The sequence below is a fragment of the Vitis riparia genome, chromosome 2, assembly GCF_004353265.1.
Source record: "Vitis riparia cultivar Riparia Gloire de Montpellier isolate 1030 chromosome 2, EGFV_Vit.rip_1.0, whole genome shotgun sequence".
In the NCBI taxonomy this organism is placed as follows: domain Eukaryota; kingdom Viridiplantae; phylum Streptophyta; class Magnoliopsida; order Vitales; family Vitaceae; genus Vitis; species Vitis riparia.
Window position 1 is genome coordinate 5,317,898 of NC_048432.1, and position 15,144 is coordinate 5,333,041.

Genomic DNA, 15,144 nt, shown 5'->3' on the forward strand with positions numbered 1-15,144 from the left:
GATTTTCTATGGTCATGGATAGAGGAGGAAAATAGATCATCTCATTAGTTGAGACATAGTGTGCAAGCCCAAAATGGAAGGGGATTTGGAAAGAGGCCCAAAAGGAGGAAAAGAAATGAATGATATCCCAAAGAGCCTTTAAAGTCCTCACCTTGCCTTAAAAAATCCTCCTATTTTTTTCCCACTAAACAACCCAAATAAACGCGAGACAAGTGGTTTGCCAAGGAATGTTGCCTCTAATGGAGCTTCTCAATCCCTTATATGAGATGATCATCATGTCACAAATACTTCTAGGAGGAACCTAGTCCAAGTTAGTAGTTTTGGAAAGTCTATATGTCATAGCCCCAAAGTCAACAAAGAAAGTAAGAAAAAATTATTCATCATTTCTCCATTCTCCATACACAATAAGCCAACATCAGAACTAAAGGCTTTGTAGGATTTTCTCAATTGTAGCATGCCATTTGTGTACACTTTCTTGTGTGCCATTAGCCAAGAAAAGGTCTTGAGCTTAGCTGGGAATTTAGATTTCCATACAAATTTAAATGGATAGAACGAAATTAGATTAAATTGGTTACACAAGACTAAAAAGAATGACTTCACTATAAATAATCCTCATGAAGATAACAATTAGCCTTTTGCATCTAGGATGGATGGAGATAAATATAAACAAGTGAGAGAGGACATGAGTCTTTCATGATCTTCAACCTTCAAGTTAGAAAGGTTGCAATGGAAATTAAAGTTCGAAGAACAAGGGTAAGTGAAACTAAGAATTGATGAGATAAGAGGTTTTTAACCATGACAATTCTTAATAGACTTAGGAAATGTGAGTTCAAAGGTTCATACCCCATCACAAATCTTCTTAAAAACAAATTCTCGCCCCATCACCCACTATAAAATGAGTATGTTCAGAAAAATCCTGAAAAACAAGTGCAATGACCTTCTAGGCACAATGATGTGACCACCTAACTATAATCTCGACATCCTACCTATTAGAATGTGTTCTATAGAGTCTCAAAATAACATGATATAAAAAAGTATAACTTCTCTTAGGAGACCTCTATAGCCATTTCCCTAAAAGAGCATAATTTCTTAGAGAAATCTTCCTAAACCCCTTTCCACCTTAAACTTGCACATTAGGTCCCAACTAATGAGATGGTCTCTCTGGTGCTCCCTAGCCCTTGACCAAAGAAAATTCCATTGCATTTTTTTTTTTTATCTTTAATGCAACTAAAAAACATATCTTAAAATTCCCTTACATTTATGTTTATTTTCAGGCTTACTGTATAGACATTTTTAAACCCTATCCTTTGAGTGTAATCCAACTTAGTTCACTTCCACTATGTACACCGTAGGGTTGGGTTTAGAGGGTCAAGATTCTTTTACTTGTATAGGCATTTTGTTCCTTTTGTATAGCTCTCATTGGGTTAGAAGAGGTTTACATAGTTATTTCGATCACGCGACCTTTTTTTACCTCTTGTATAGCCTTCCTTGGTTAGTGGAGGTTTACCTAGTTCTTTTGATCAGGTTTGTATTTCATGGGGAGGATTTCTAGTCCTTCTCATGTTCCTTTTCTCTATTAATACATATATTTTGTTTTTGATAAAAAAAAAATCAATAAATAACCAAGAAGAGATCTACTTCAGGGTATTGCCCCTTTGTAAGGGGCAACTTGGTGACTTGGAGGAGTAAAAAGCAACCAATAGCTGCTAGATCAAGTGTTGAGGCTAAATACCGAGCTATGATCCTAAGTATTTGTAAACTCATGTGGATCAAAACTTTACTAAAAGAATTGCAATTTGACATTGAAGAACCTATGAGACTATATTACGACAATAAGGCATCCATAAGCATCACACATAACCCATTTTAACACGATTGCACTAAACGTGTTGAAGTGGATAGACAGTTCATCAAAGAAAAGATTGATAATAGTCTTATTTGCACTCCTTTTGTTTCATCTAAAATGCAATTGGCTGATATATTCACTGAAGGAGTGTCTAATCCAAGCTTCAACTCAGTGACATGCAAGCTAGGAATGAAAAATATCTTCAAACCAGCTTGAGGAGGAGTGTGGAAAATCAATAGAATCTCTTCATTTTAGGGTTTGATCAGCTCTAAAGGACCTATATGTGGTATATATTAGCTGTTAATATAAGCCTGTAGAATTAGTCGATCAATGTACAAATTAGGATAATTGTAACAGTCAACAATTGACTAGGATAATTGTAAATTAGTGATTAGAACAATTGTAAATTGGGTGTTTGCATCTTAGACACTACTATATATGTGTACTACTATTCTTTAATCAAATATTAGAGTTGTTTTTCAACCAATATAAACTGACCTGGCCAATCCTAGAATGGGATTCATGGTCCTGCCTTGCGTTGGTTTTGAGCTTGGATGAATGTTGATGATTCATATCAATAGGAATGGGGTTGGTGGGGGTGCACTCCAACCTGAACCTACCCCTTTGCAATCCCAAATTGAATGGTCTTGTATAGGCTCTTGGTATCCTAGAAGGTGTATATTTTGGTGTCCTTTTTCAGTTTAAGTTATGTCTTCTTGCCTTTCTTGCCAGTTTGAAATTCAGTAAGGGATAACAAATTCAGAATCTTATCATTTTTTACCCAAGTGAAAAAGAAGGGAAAATAAAATCCTTCAGATGTGTATTTCTCTTTTTTTGGCTTATAGAACTTGAACAATGCTTGATGCTTTTGGAACCTAATGCTATTATATCATATATTAGTGAGCATGGTATTTTTTAACTTGCTCTTGTTTATTATTTTCTTTGTTTTTTATTTTTAGGAGAACTAATGAGCTTAGATCAGACATGGATATCCTTGATTAGGTCATTATGAAATTCAAGCAGTTCTGGTTAGACTTCAAAGATACCCCATTAAAAGGTGAAAATTAGTTATTCACATAAATTTCATAATTTTTCTATATCAGCATATGAAGATTTGGGCTATTTAAGGAATGTCTTGTTAAAAAAGTGTGTTCTCTATTCATTTTTATTCTTTTAGCATCCTTTATTTAGAGTTGCTCTGTGAATTTTGGTATCTTCTACTTTTAATTTCAAGCAACTTAATTGTACCAGGGAGAAATGCCATTCTTAGGGGTATTTGTCCACAAGTTTTTGAACTCTTCATTGTGAAACTTCCAGGTATATTCCTTTCCAATGTCAAGGTCCATTGTCACAGATTTTGAAGATTAACTTCCAATTGTACTGTTTCACCTTTAAACTCCTATTTACAGAGGACATGCTAATGTGGTCCAAATTTGAGATAAAATTTTTTTCTTTCTTTAAAATTATATAATCTTTATTGCTTCATACTTCACTTACCACATCTAACTTTTCTTATTTTAATCTAGTTGCATTAACACTTATTGGAGGTGTGCAACATGTTGATGCTTCTAGGACTAAGGTTCGAGGAGAGTCTCATTTGCTTCTAGTTGGTGATCCTGGTAATTTCTTCTCCGGTTTTCCTGACTGACACCATCAGGCTTTGTTATTCTTAGTATTAGCCTTTTCAAATTTAGGTTAAGTTGTATAATTTTGTTAAAATAATTTTTAATGGATAAATACATTAAGGCTTGAATCAGAAACACTCTAATTCAAGCTTGAATTTGATTGGAAAACTTTCTCTTGTTGAATTGTGGAAGCTCAGACTGAGATCCTAACTTGAGAAATTTAAGAGAATCTCAATCCATCAAGAATTCTGGGTTTTAAGGCACTTTGCAAGACTTATTATTTCCCAAGATTCACATGACACTAGATGTCTAAGCTATGCCAATCCAATCGATCCTCATGATTTTAAGTTTTAATTTTGGATCCCTTCCAGCAATGCGTCTGTGCAATTGAGTTGATCAAATCTGTGTTTTAAAATAAGGACATGCTTCCTTTTTATATAAGACATAAATGCTAAAATTCCTAGGAACATCTAGACAGTGTACTACTATTGCCAACCCTTGCTATCGGGCCTCTTTAGGATAGTGAACTTTGATACTATTATATAGGAACATCTAGACAGTGTATTCTTTGATGCAAGGAAAGTGTTATGCATTTTTTTTAAATTGTTTTTTTTGTCATAAAATTCTGCTTAGCTACTTTTAATATTTTATTACAATAGGCGCATTGTAAAAATTTGGAACTCTGTTTTGGTAGAAGTCCACCGAACATCTCTTGATACAACAGTTATGTAACCTCTGGTCTATGGCTGATTCCTTTTGAGGTGGCTTGCATCTTGTCTAGACTGAAGGAATATCTTTCTAGTTGGCTTTGTTGATCGGTGAAGAAAATGAAAATGTAGATCACAACTTCATTGTACCTAGCCTAGTGTCTTTGGGGAAGAGGATCACCAAGTTTTTGAACCAAGTGGGTTTTCGGGGTTGAAACTAAAAGAAATTATTCTCAAGTCATTGTTTGTTTGGCCAGTGGACTTGTTGGGGAGCGTGTGTTTTTTGAATTTCATTGCTAGGTTGGAAGTGCTTGAAGTCTCCATTTTTTTTTTTTTCCATCTTTTTTTTAGGGTGTTGCTTGTATTCCTTCTGCATGCTTGCCACAGGCCATCTTGTTTTGTGTCCTTTTATATATATAACTCTCTTTCCAATGAAAGAAGCTCACAACCATTTCTTGATACATGCTAGTAGACATGTGTATCTCAAACTCTTGGATATCTTATTCTTATTCCTATCAATAGTAAAATAGAAAATGATGGCAATGCATTAGTACATGTATTTTGCATGTCTTGTCAAGTGAATTAGATTTTCAAGCCATGCATGTGAGTTAAGAGAATGTAGCACTGCAGAATATCATCCGATATTCTCTCTAATTCAAACTAGAGATAAAAACAAATTTAAACACACTAGGACTTATCTAAACTAAACAGCCTAGAATAATGAGATTCAATCAAGCCTTATCTTCTAGTTTTATTTTAAATTCAAACTCCTAAAAATCTAGGACTTATCCAAACTAAACAGTCCAAAATAATAGGACTTAGTCAAGTCTTATCTTCTGGTTTTATTTTTAAATTCAAACTCCTAAAAATCAAACCTACGGTTTCAACACTCTCCCTGAAACTGAGGAATAGATATTGATCATTCCTAGTTTTCTTATAAGAGAATTGAAATGCTATATTGGTACAACTTTTGTAAGAACGTCTGTAGTTTGAAGTTTGGTAGGTGTGTACTGCACTAAAAACTCCCCATTCTCAACTTTCTCCTTAATGAAATGTCAGTGTATTTCCACATGTTTGGTTTTGTCATAATGAACCAAATTATGGGAGATGCTGATGGTTGCTCGGTATCACAAAACATTTTCATTGGAAACTCGATTGAAATCTTCAACTCCTCCATCAAATGTTTTAGCCATAGTCTTTGACATACACCAACTACAATAGCCTGAAACTTAGCTTCCACACTACTCTGAGCCACTACAAACTACTTCTTACTTCTCCAAGTAACCAAATTACTCCACATGTAGGTACAGTAGCCTAAAGTGGACCTTCTATCCTTCACGGAACCTGCCCAATCTGCGTTAGAATATACTTTGATTATTCGTTTGGTACTTTTACCAAAAAATAACCCCTTTCTAGGTGTCATTTTCAAGTATCGGAGAATTATGTGAACTACACTAAGATGTTCTTCAATGGGGGCTTGCATGAATTGACTAACCACACTAACAATAAAGGTTATGTTTGGCCTAGTATGGGATAAATAGATCAACTTCCCAACAAGTCTTTGGTATTGACCTTTGTCAATCGAAGGACTTTCTTCTTCATCACTAAGCTTTCCATTTTGGTCCATAGGTATGTTTGTTGGTCTACATCCAAGCATACCAGTTTCCTCTAGAAGATCAAGGACATATTTCTGTTGAGAGGCTGATATTCCCCTTGAAGTTTGAGCCATCACCATGCCAAGGAAGTACCTAAGAGCTCCCAAGTCCTTGATTTCGAATTCCTGAGAGAGGCTGTTTTTCATATTTATCATTTCTGCTTCATCATCACCTATAAGAATTATGTCGTCCACATAGACGATAAGAATAGCTATTTTCCCATCCAATGAATGTTTGAAAAACATCGTATGATCCGATTGTCCTTGACCATACCTAATTTTCTTAATAGCTAAAGTGAATTGGTCAAACCAAGCCCTAGGTGATTACTTTAAGCCATACAAAGATTTCTTTAACCTGCACACTTGATTTTTTTTTTCTGTCTTTGAATCCTAGTGGAATATCCATTTAGACTTCTTCATTGAGATCACCATTTAGAAATGCATTTTTTTACGTCTAGTTGATGAAGAGGCCAATCATTGTTGACTACAATGGAGAGTAGAACTCGAACAGTGTTAAGTTTTGCAACTGGAGCAAAATTTTCCTGATAATCTACTCCATACGTTTGCGTAAATCCCTTAGCCATCAATCTTGCCTTATATATGTCAATGTTCCCATTAGCTTTATGTTTCATATTGAAAATCCACTTGCATCCCACAATAGATTTTCCCAAAGGCAATTTAGTTAATTCTTAGGTTCCATTTTTTTCAAGAGCTTTAATCTCCTCATGCACAACTACCTTCTAATTTGGATGTTGTAATGCCTCATGAATGTCCTTGGGTATATCAACTTTAGAGAGATTAGTAGTAAATGCTCAAAATTGTGGAGATAATCTTTCATAGGAAACAAAATCAACAATGGGATGTGCAGTACACGATCTAACCCCTTTGCAAAATGCAATAGGAACATCCAAATCATTTAATACAGCTGGATTAGTATCAGTTACCGTGTTACCTGAATTCTGGTCATGAGGATCCGGATTAGGTTTAGTTAACTTGCCATGAGTTGAGGGCATGGGAGTCTGTATATCCCTGGAAACTTTTCTTCAGGAATAAACCTAAAGCTTTGAGGTCAAATTTACTAGAAGATTGGGTACAGAATTTGGTTCGAAGGGAACAACAGTGGTTTCAGGGCTAGACTTACTTGCTGTTACAGGGGCAGTTGAGGTGGCAGGTTCAAAAATTAGGGTTGAAAGAGCAATATTAGTTGGAATAGCAACATCCCAAAATTGATCTGAGTTGGAATTCCCTGAAATCTCCCCCTGAAGCTGAGTTTTGGGAAAATAAGCTTGATTATCAAGGAATGTTACATCCATGGAAACATAGAACCTTTTTGTGATTGAAGAGTAACATTTATAACCTTTTTGGGTTGAAGAATATCCCAAGAAAAGGCATTTGAGGGCTCTTAGATCTAGTTTCATTTTTTTTTTTTTAGCATGAGTGTTGACAAAAACGCTGCAACCAAAATTTTTTGGTGGAAGGGATGACACTAGCCGATGTTAGGGTAGCAATTTTTTAGGACTTCGATGTGAGTTTGGTATTGTAATACTCTAATGGGCATTTTGTTTATCAAGTATGATGCAGTGAGAATGGTTTCCTCGTAAAAATATTTAGGAACATTTGTCATGAACATAAGGGATCAAGCAACTTCCAATAGATGGCGGTTTTTTCTTTTTGAAATTCCATTTTGTTGTGGTGTAGCAATGCATGAGCTTTGATGAATAATGTCATGTTCACAAAGATATGGTCCAAGAATTGAATTAAGTATTAAGTACCATTGTTAGTGCGAAAAAATTGGATTTTGGTTTGGAATTGAGTGTAATCATATTATTAAAAAAAATTTAAATCTCTCAATAACCCTGAGGTTTATTTTCCTAAGTTCTGTTACTTTTCCAATTAGATGGCTTCCCATAAATTTTTCAACAAGTTTCTCGAGTGTGACCAACTCGATTACAATGATCACACCATGGCCTATTAGATCTCCCTTCTAAATCAAAGTGTTGAGAATTTGGTCATTTGGTGGCCAAAGCTAATCCGTCGTTGCTCGAAAAGGACTGTGATGAGTTATGATCCTTCATCATGACTTTCTTTTGACTCTCTTTTTTTCGGGACTTTAGAACATGTCTCTCGAAGTAATGGGAATGGCTTAGTGCTAAGAATCCTTCCTTGGACTTCATCAAGATTTTTGTTGAGTCCCGCTAAGAATGTGAAGATATTTTCTTTTTCCACAATTTTCTGATATTTGATGTTGTCACTAGTGAAATCCCATTCCAATTCTTCGCACATGTCCAGTTTTTGTCAATATCATGAGAGAATTCTAAAGTATTGGGTCACATTGAGGTCCCCTTGCCGTAATTCTAGAAGTTGACTTTTGATTTCAAACACCTCTATTGTATTTTTCGTTGTCTGAAAACGTCTCTTTGGCTGCATCCTAGATTTCTTTTGTTATCTTGTAGAATAGGAATGTCTGGCATGCGCCATGGAATTAGTAAGCCAAGACATAATCATATTGTTCTCAGAAAACCAGGTTTTGTAAGATGCACCATTCTTCATATTCGCGCCTGTGATATAGTCATCATCGTCTTTGCCTCTCCCACATATATACATCATTATTAATTGAGACCATCAGAGATAATTCTTGCCATTGAATTTGTGGATAGTAATGTGTGAACGGAATTTTCAAAACCACCATTACCATCGGAATTGACAAAAAAAGAATCGAAAATGACATTTGAAGACCTTGCTAGATGTTATCATTGCAATTTTCACCATGTTGATGTTTAGATCTTGGGCTTTGATACCATATTGAATTTGAAAGATAAACTAAATGATACTTTATTGAAAAATTTTGGTTTACATCGAGAACTTAGATAGACGAAGCAATCCCCATTCTGCAGAATATCAAGCAATCCCATACTTTATTGAAATTTTATCTATTGCTTTTTTAAGCCCTTTGTAGGTCATCATATACCTATGTACACCATTTATTTTTAGAAATTTCATTGGGCATCCTTGAAATTTTCTCTATTACATAATATAACCACATATGTGAAATTCAATTCAACTAAAAAGGCTAACCACTTTTAAGGAATTTTTAGGGGAATGGATGTTGGAAGTTAGGGCTCTTGTTTTGGTAGATGGTGGGCTTTGTTGTATAGACGAATTTGATAGGTATTGCCATTTTGATTGAATGAAAAATCTATTTTTGTACATCATTAACTTTAAATAGGGCAACCTTTCTCTTTGCTTTTGTAAATCATATCAAACTCGACATGCATAATCTATTTTGTTTTCTGAACCTTATTTTGAGAAGGAGAAGGAAAAAAAATATCAACCAGCTATGGTTCTCTCTTTAGGTCTTGTTATTCTTATCATTTTGGTAGTAGTGTTGTTCTCTTTTCCCTTTTTTTTTTACCCCCTTAAAGAAATAACTTTACTAATAACTGTGGTTGACATAATTAGGCAATTGAAATTTTCTAGCATGAAGGTTTGTGATAAAGTCATAGTTATCCACTATGAATTTGACTTGCTTCCCCCAAAATGATCTATTATTAGGTTGCTAGTATTATGGTGAATTCCCTGGTTTGAAAAAAAAAAAAAAAAAAAAAACGGAATAGAAGAAAACAATGAGAGTAAAAAAAACATGAGGCAACTACCTATTACCCTTCTAACATACATAAGACATAAATATCCCTAATATTATATTTTAACAACCTGGTGTTAGGTTATATATATATATATATATATATATATATATATATATATAAAACCTCTATCTTTTATATAATTTTTTTATTATTATTTCTCCTATCATCTCTCATCTTGTTTTCATGTTATCCCCCCTTCCCCCATTTTGTCTTCCCCTTTCTTAATTCTTAATCTAAATCATGTTCTATTTGACAGTATGAGGGAACATGATAGGGCAACCATACATGAAGCAATGGAGTAACAGATTATAAGTATTGCCAAGGTAAATTACTTGTTCTGACTATATTTTGAAAATTTATTGAAAGATTCTATTTAGATTTGAACTTGACTTGTTCATAAGGTTTTAAGGGTTTTAAGGCTGGATTTCTACCTAGCAGGACTCCCTTCATTTTTGCACATTAGGAATAATTTTGAAATACAAGATACTGAAAACAATAGAGGAAAGTTAAATTTGTACTTGGTATATCTTTATTACTTTGTGCTTGCTATATCTTTACTACAAATACTTATGCTATATAGTTTGAATTGCCCTTAATTTAAGTCATCATCTGAGTGTGAAATGGTGAATTTGTTTCACCTTTCTAGATTCAACTTCTAAGTTAGGTAGATTATTAATGAAAATGGGTGACACAAATTTCTAAAAATTCATCAGCAATTCATATTCTTTGTAAAAATGTCTGTAATGCCTACGTGAAGGTGATCTCACTGACATCCATATAAATAGGCATGTGAAGTACATAAAATTATTTGGTTCTAGTAGCTAAATGATGAGGACATCTTGCACATCAAATAATTGATTTCTTAAGAAAAACCATGCTTTTAAGCTTTTCTTGGTATTAGTATCTTGAACCCTAGGTTCTTAGTCTATTACTAGGTTTTGGTGCTTGGGGATGAGTCTTCTACTCTTACATTTTCTTCTCAGATTGCTTCTCCTATGAGGTTAGTGCAAAAGGATTTCTAGAAGGTGAGGGAGATAAGCTCTAGAGTTTGCTATGGCGGATGAGGTCCCTTGAGAATGATCTTGCAAGATGGCAGATCAATGGATTTTCTTGAGAATCTAGTTCTAGTTCTAGTTTAGGGCCATGTAATTCATGGAAGTTGGTCCCTAAGGAGAAGCGTTCTCCTCCTTTCATCACCATTTATTTCTCTCTTGTCTGAGTTACCCCTAGATTCTTTTAGGAGTAGTAGTTATTAAGAAGTTTGGTTGGAAATGGTGAAAAAGGTTCCTTGCTATAGTCTAATAGTAAATTTGCGGGATTCAATAGATTTGTGGGCTCATCCTTTGATAGTTTTGAGGAAGAAATTTTAACCTTGATTAGAAAAATAGAGGAAAAACATAGAAAGTCATTCTTAGTATAAGCTAGAAAGTGAAAAGCAAGAGGCTTTAGGTGGAAACAAAGGGAATTGAAAAAATTAGCATTTTGGGAATTACAAGGATAATACATGGAAAGTAGATCAAAAGGAGATAGAGATGGATCTTCAACACAATGAAAATAATGATGTTGTCATGGAATGTAGGAGGCCTAAATAATCGGTAGAAGATGAAAATTGTTAAGATTATCATCCAGTCTTGGAAGTTGGATTTGGTATGCTTTCAAGATAGCAAAGCAGATGATATATTTGCTGAGAAGTTTGGGTGCAAGTATTTTTAGTTTGGGAAGCTTTAAGGGCAAGGGGAGGTTTGGGGAAGTGGGTATTTTTTGTTGAAGAAGTAATTTTCCTAAACACTTAAGTTAGTAGGATTTAAGCCACAATGTAAGTCATGCTCCACCATCTCCCCTCCTTTGTGGCCTATACCCATTGTGGGAGTCACAAACAATAGTAGATGTTGACAAATCACAAATTTCAGATCACAAAAAATAAGACAGATAAATATATGGAGAGAGGATTCGAACTCTTGACCTCCAATTAATTGAAGCTTTGGTATCATGTTGAACAACTAATTTTCCTAAAAGTTTAAGCTAGTAGGATTTGAACCCATAATGTATTTCATGCCCCAATAGTTTTTTATTTTTATTTTTATTTTTATGAGAGAGCTTTTGAGATGGTTGAGGTGGGAGTAGGAGAAATGGAGCATTTTTATTTTCCTACTATTTTACTAGTTTTGAGGATAATTTGTATGGACTTTTAGGGGCACCTGGATTCGAAGTGGGACAAGGAGGATTTCTCGAAAACAACTAAGGGATATTATGGGGTTGTGGGAGGATCTTTGGTGTATTAGGAGAGACTTTTATATAGTGGGATTTCCTTAAGAAAAAGGACATTGCATCCATATTTTAGCAATGATGAGGCACTTCATGAAGTTTTTCAGGTATTTTAGTCTAATAGATATGCCATTTTCAAGAGGAGAGTTTCCATGGAGTGGGAAGGCAAGAAGGGATTCCCATTCTCTTGATCTCTTTCTTGTGATTACAGATCGAGAGGATCATTTCTTCAATTTGGTCTAAAGCGTGTTGTCGAGGCCAATCTATGCTAATACATTGATTTCATTGGATAGTAATGGGGTTACAATCGGTAAGATTGTGTTTAGGTCTAAAAATATGTGGCTAAAGGTGGATGGTTTTAGGGCTTCGTGAAGAACTGGTGGAAAAGCTACAATATGATTGGACCATCGAGTTTTGTTTATTTGAACTAGCTGAAAGCTTTGAAAGAAGATATTAAAGCTTTGCATAAACGAGTCTTCGGTAACATGGTAGTTAGCATAGTATCTCCTTATGAGCAAATTGGTTACTGGCAGTGTTGTGAAGGGAGATCGCTTGGTTTGCCTAGGCCACCAGGCGAGGTGGGAAAAATAAAAAACGCCTCTTAAAGACCTAAGTGAGGCAACTTCAAAGAGGCAACCCCTAGGTGGTCACCTTAGGATAAAGTTTAAGGTGTAATAGTGATTGCCTTTATTCATAAGGCTAAAAACTTGGAAAATGAAATAAAATAAAATTTGGAAAGTTGAGGTATGGAGAAGCTAAAAGGTTTATAACAAAGCCTTAATAAAAGGGCAAAAAAAAAAAAACAAGATTTAGGCTTAAGAAAAAAGATGAGGCAGAGGGAAGAAGAAAAGAAAGTTTTTTGTTACTTTTTAGCAATAAAAAGACAAGATGAAGGGATGAAGATTTCAGCAGCTTTGTGGTTCACTTTGGCAATGTTTTCTCATCTTTCTTTTCTCTATAACTCTTCTTATGACCTTTGTTTTATGTTCTTCATGATTTGAAGTTTTGAACTATGAAGCCAACTTTTTTTAAAAGAAAAAAAGTATGTTTTGACTGATGCACCTTGAACTGACTCGTTTTTATTTTATTTTATTCTTTGCAAAGAAAAATATTATCTTTGCTTGTGTTTTGAAGAATGAAGACTGCCTTCTTTTACATGCTTTATAGCTATTGACTGTTGTTTTTTTTCATTTTATTCTCTGCAAACCAAAAACTTGTCTTTGCTTGTGATGTGAAGACTCACAAAGGCCAAATTTATATATATATATATATATATATATATATATATATATATATATATATATATATATATATATATATATTTTACTCTGTGTTGTCACTACAATACTACACACTATAGAGCTTCCTGTAATAGTGTCACTACACAGATAGATTTGACCATTTTCTATTGCCATTGCACATTGTAGAGACCCATACTATACCTTCTTGAGACCAATTTTTTTTAAGCCTGTCACAATGCCACTACACAGTACACACACTACAAAGATTTAACCATTTTCTACTGCCACTGCACATTGCAGAAAGCCATACTCCACCTTCCTTAAACTCATCATTTCAATGGGTCCCACCATTTTCACCACTTATATGTTCTTATTATTGAAAATATATCATTCAACAGACCATGCTTCTTGCATGAGAATTTTATTATTTGTTATAAAAGTTTTTTGTATTTTATAACTTTTTTACATTGTTGTCTTATTTTCCTTATATTTTAAATTTTAAATTTGTAATTATTTTTCTTAAAAAAACTAAATTTAGATTTTGGAAATGGCATTAGAAGATGGCACATCATCAAAAGGTTCGAAAAAAAATTCCGCCTTGGAAATATAATCTTTTGAAAGATCCAAACATACAAATTCAGATACATGTTTATTTTGTGGGAATGAGACAAAATGTGGAATATTTAGAGCAAAACAACATCAAATAGGAAAACAAAAGGAAATGTTGCAAGGTGTTTAAAATGTCTAGATGAAGTAAGAGAGGAGTTTGAGCAGTATATGACTAGTAAAAAGAATAAAAAAGGCAACTATAGTTTTTTTCCTGAATTTGGTGGCTTAGAAAACATTGTTGATATTGATGAGGAAAAGGAACTTGAAGAAGTCAATTTGCATGGAAAAAAAGTGATTGATAATAAAAAAAAAAGGTGGCATGGAAAGTAATAAGAAGATGAATTCAACAACAAAAGGTCCATTGATGTTTTTGTGTCTCAAAAGCTAGAAAAAGTAGTTCAACTTTGGAAAAAGGGAAAGATCAAACAAAGTTCTATAATGATGTGTTTGATAAAAAGAAAAGAGAAACCGTATGTCAATACATAGGTCGATTCTTTTATCAAGAAGAAATATCATTTAATTGCGCAAATTTAGATAGTTTTAAATGGATGGTTGAAGTTATTGGACAATATGATCCAAATATGAAACCTCCAAGTTATCATGAATTAAGAGTTCCAATCCTTCATAAAGAAGTGGAGTACACAAAAAATAAATAAATAAATAAATAAATAAAAATTGAAAGATCATAATGTTGCATGGATGAAGTATGGAGTTTCTATTATGTCTGATGGGTGGACAAATAAAACAAATCAAACCTTGATGAATTTTTTGGTAAATTGCCCAGTTGGAACAATGTTTATGAAGTCCATTGATGATAGTTCATTTAGGAAAACTGGGGAGAATACATTTGAATTATTAGACAAATTTGAGGAGCGCATTAGGGAGAAAAATGTTGTTCAAGCAATAGTTGACAATGGATCTAACTATGTATTGACAGGTAAGATTTTATTTGATGAAGTTCTTTAGGTTTTATTTGCGCCATTTGAATTGAAACATTATATTATGAATTTAAGATATTATTCATAATTTTTATTTATTATGGTTTTTATGATTTTGACTTTATATAGGAAAGTTCCTAGAGGCAAAACGACCACATTTGTATTGGACACCTGTGTGCAGCTCATTGCATAGATCTCATTTTAGAAGATATTGGGAAACTTCCTACAATTAAGATGACTTTGACTAAAGCCATCACATTGAATGGGTTCATCTACAATCATGCGGGGGTGCTAAATATGATGAGAGAGTTCACCAAACAAAGAGAATTGGTTAGGCCAGACATAACTCAATTTGCAACATGTTTTCATACCCTACAAAGTATCCATATGCAAAAGCGTCATTTGAGATTGATGTTCACTTCTAACAAGTGGTTAACTAGTATATAGGCAAAGGAAGCAAAGGGAAAACAAGTCTAAAAAATAGTTTTGATGCCTTCATTTTGGAATCAAGTTGTTTATATTCTTAAGGTGATGGGTCCTCTTGTTAAAGTTCTTCGACTTGTTGACAATGAAAGAAAGCTAGCTATGGGGTGTCAAACACTCAGAAAACCCCCT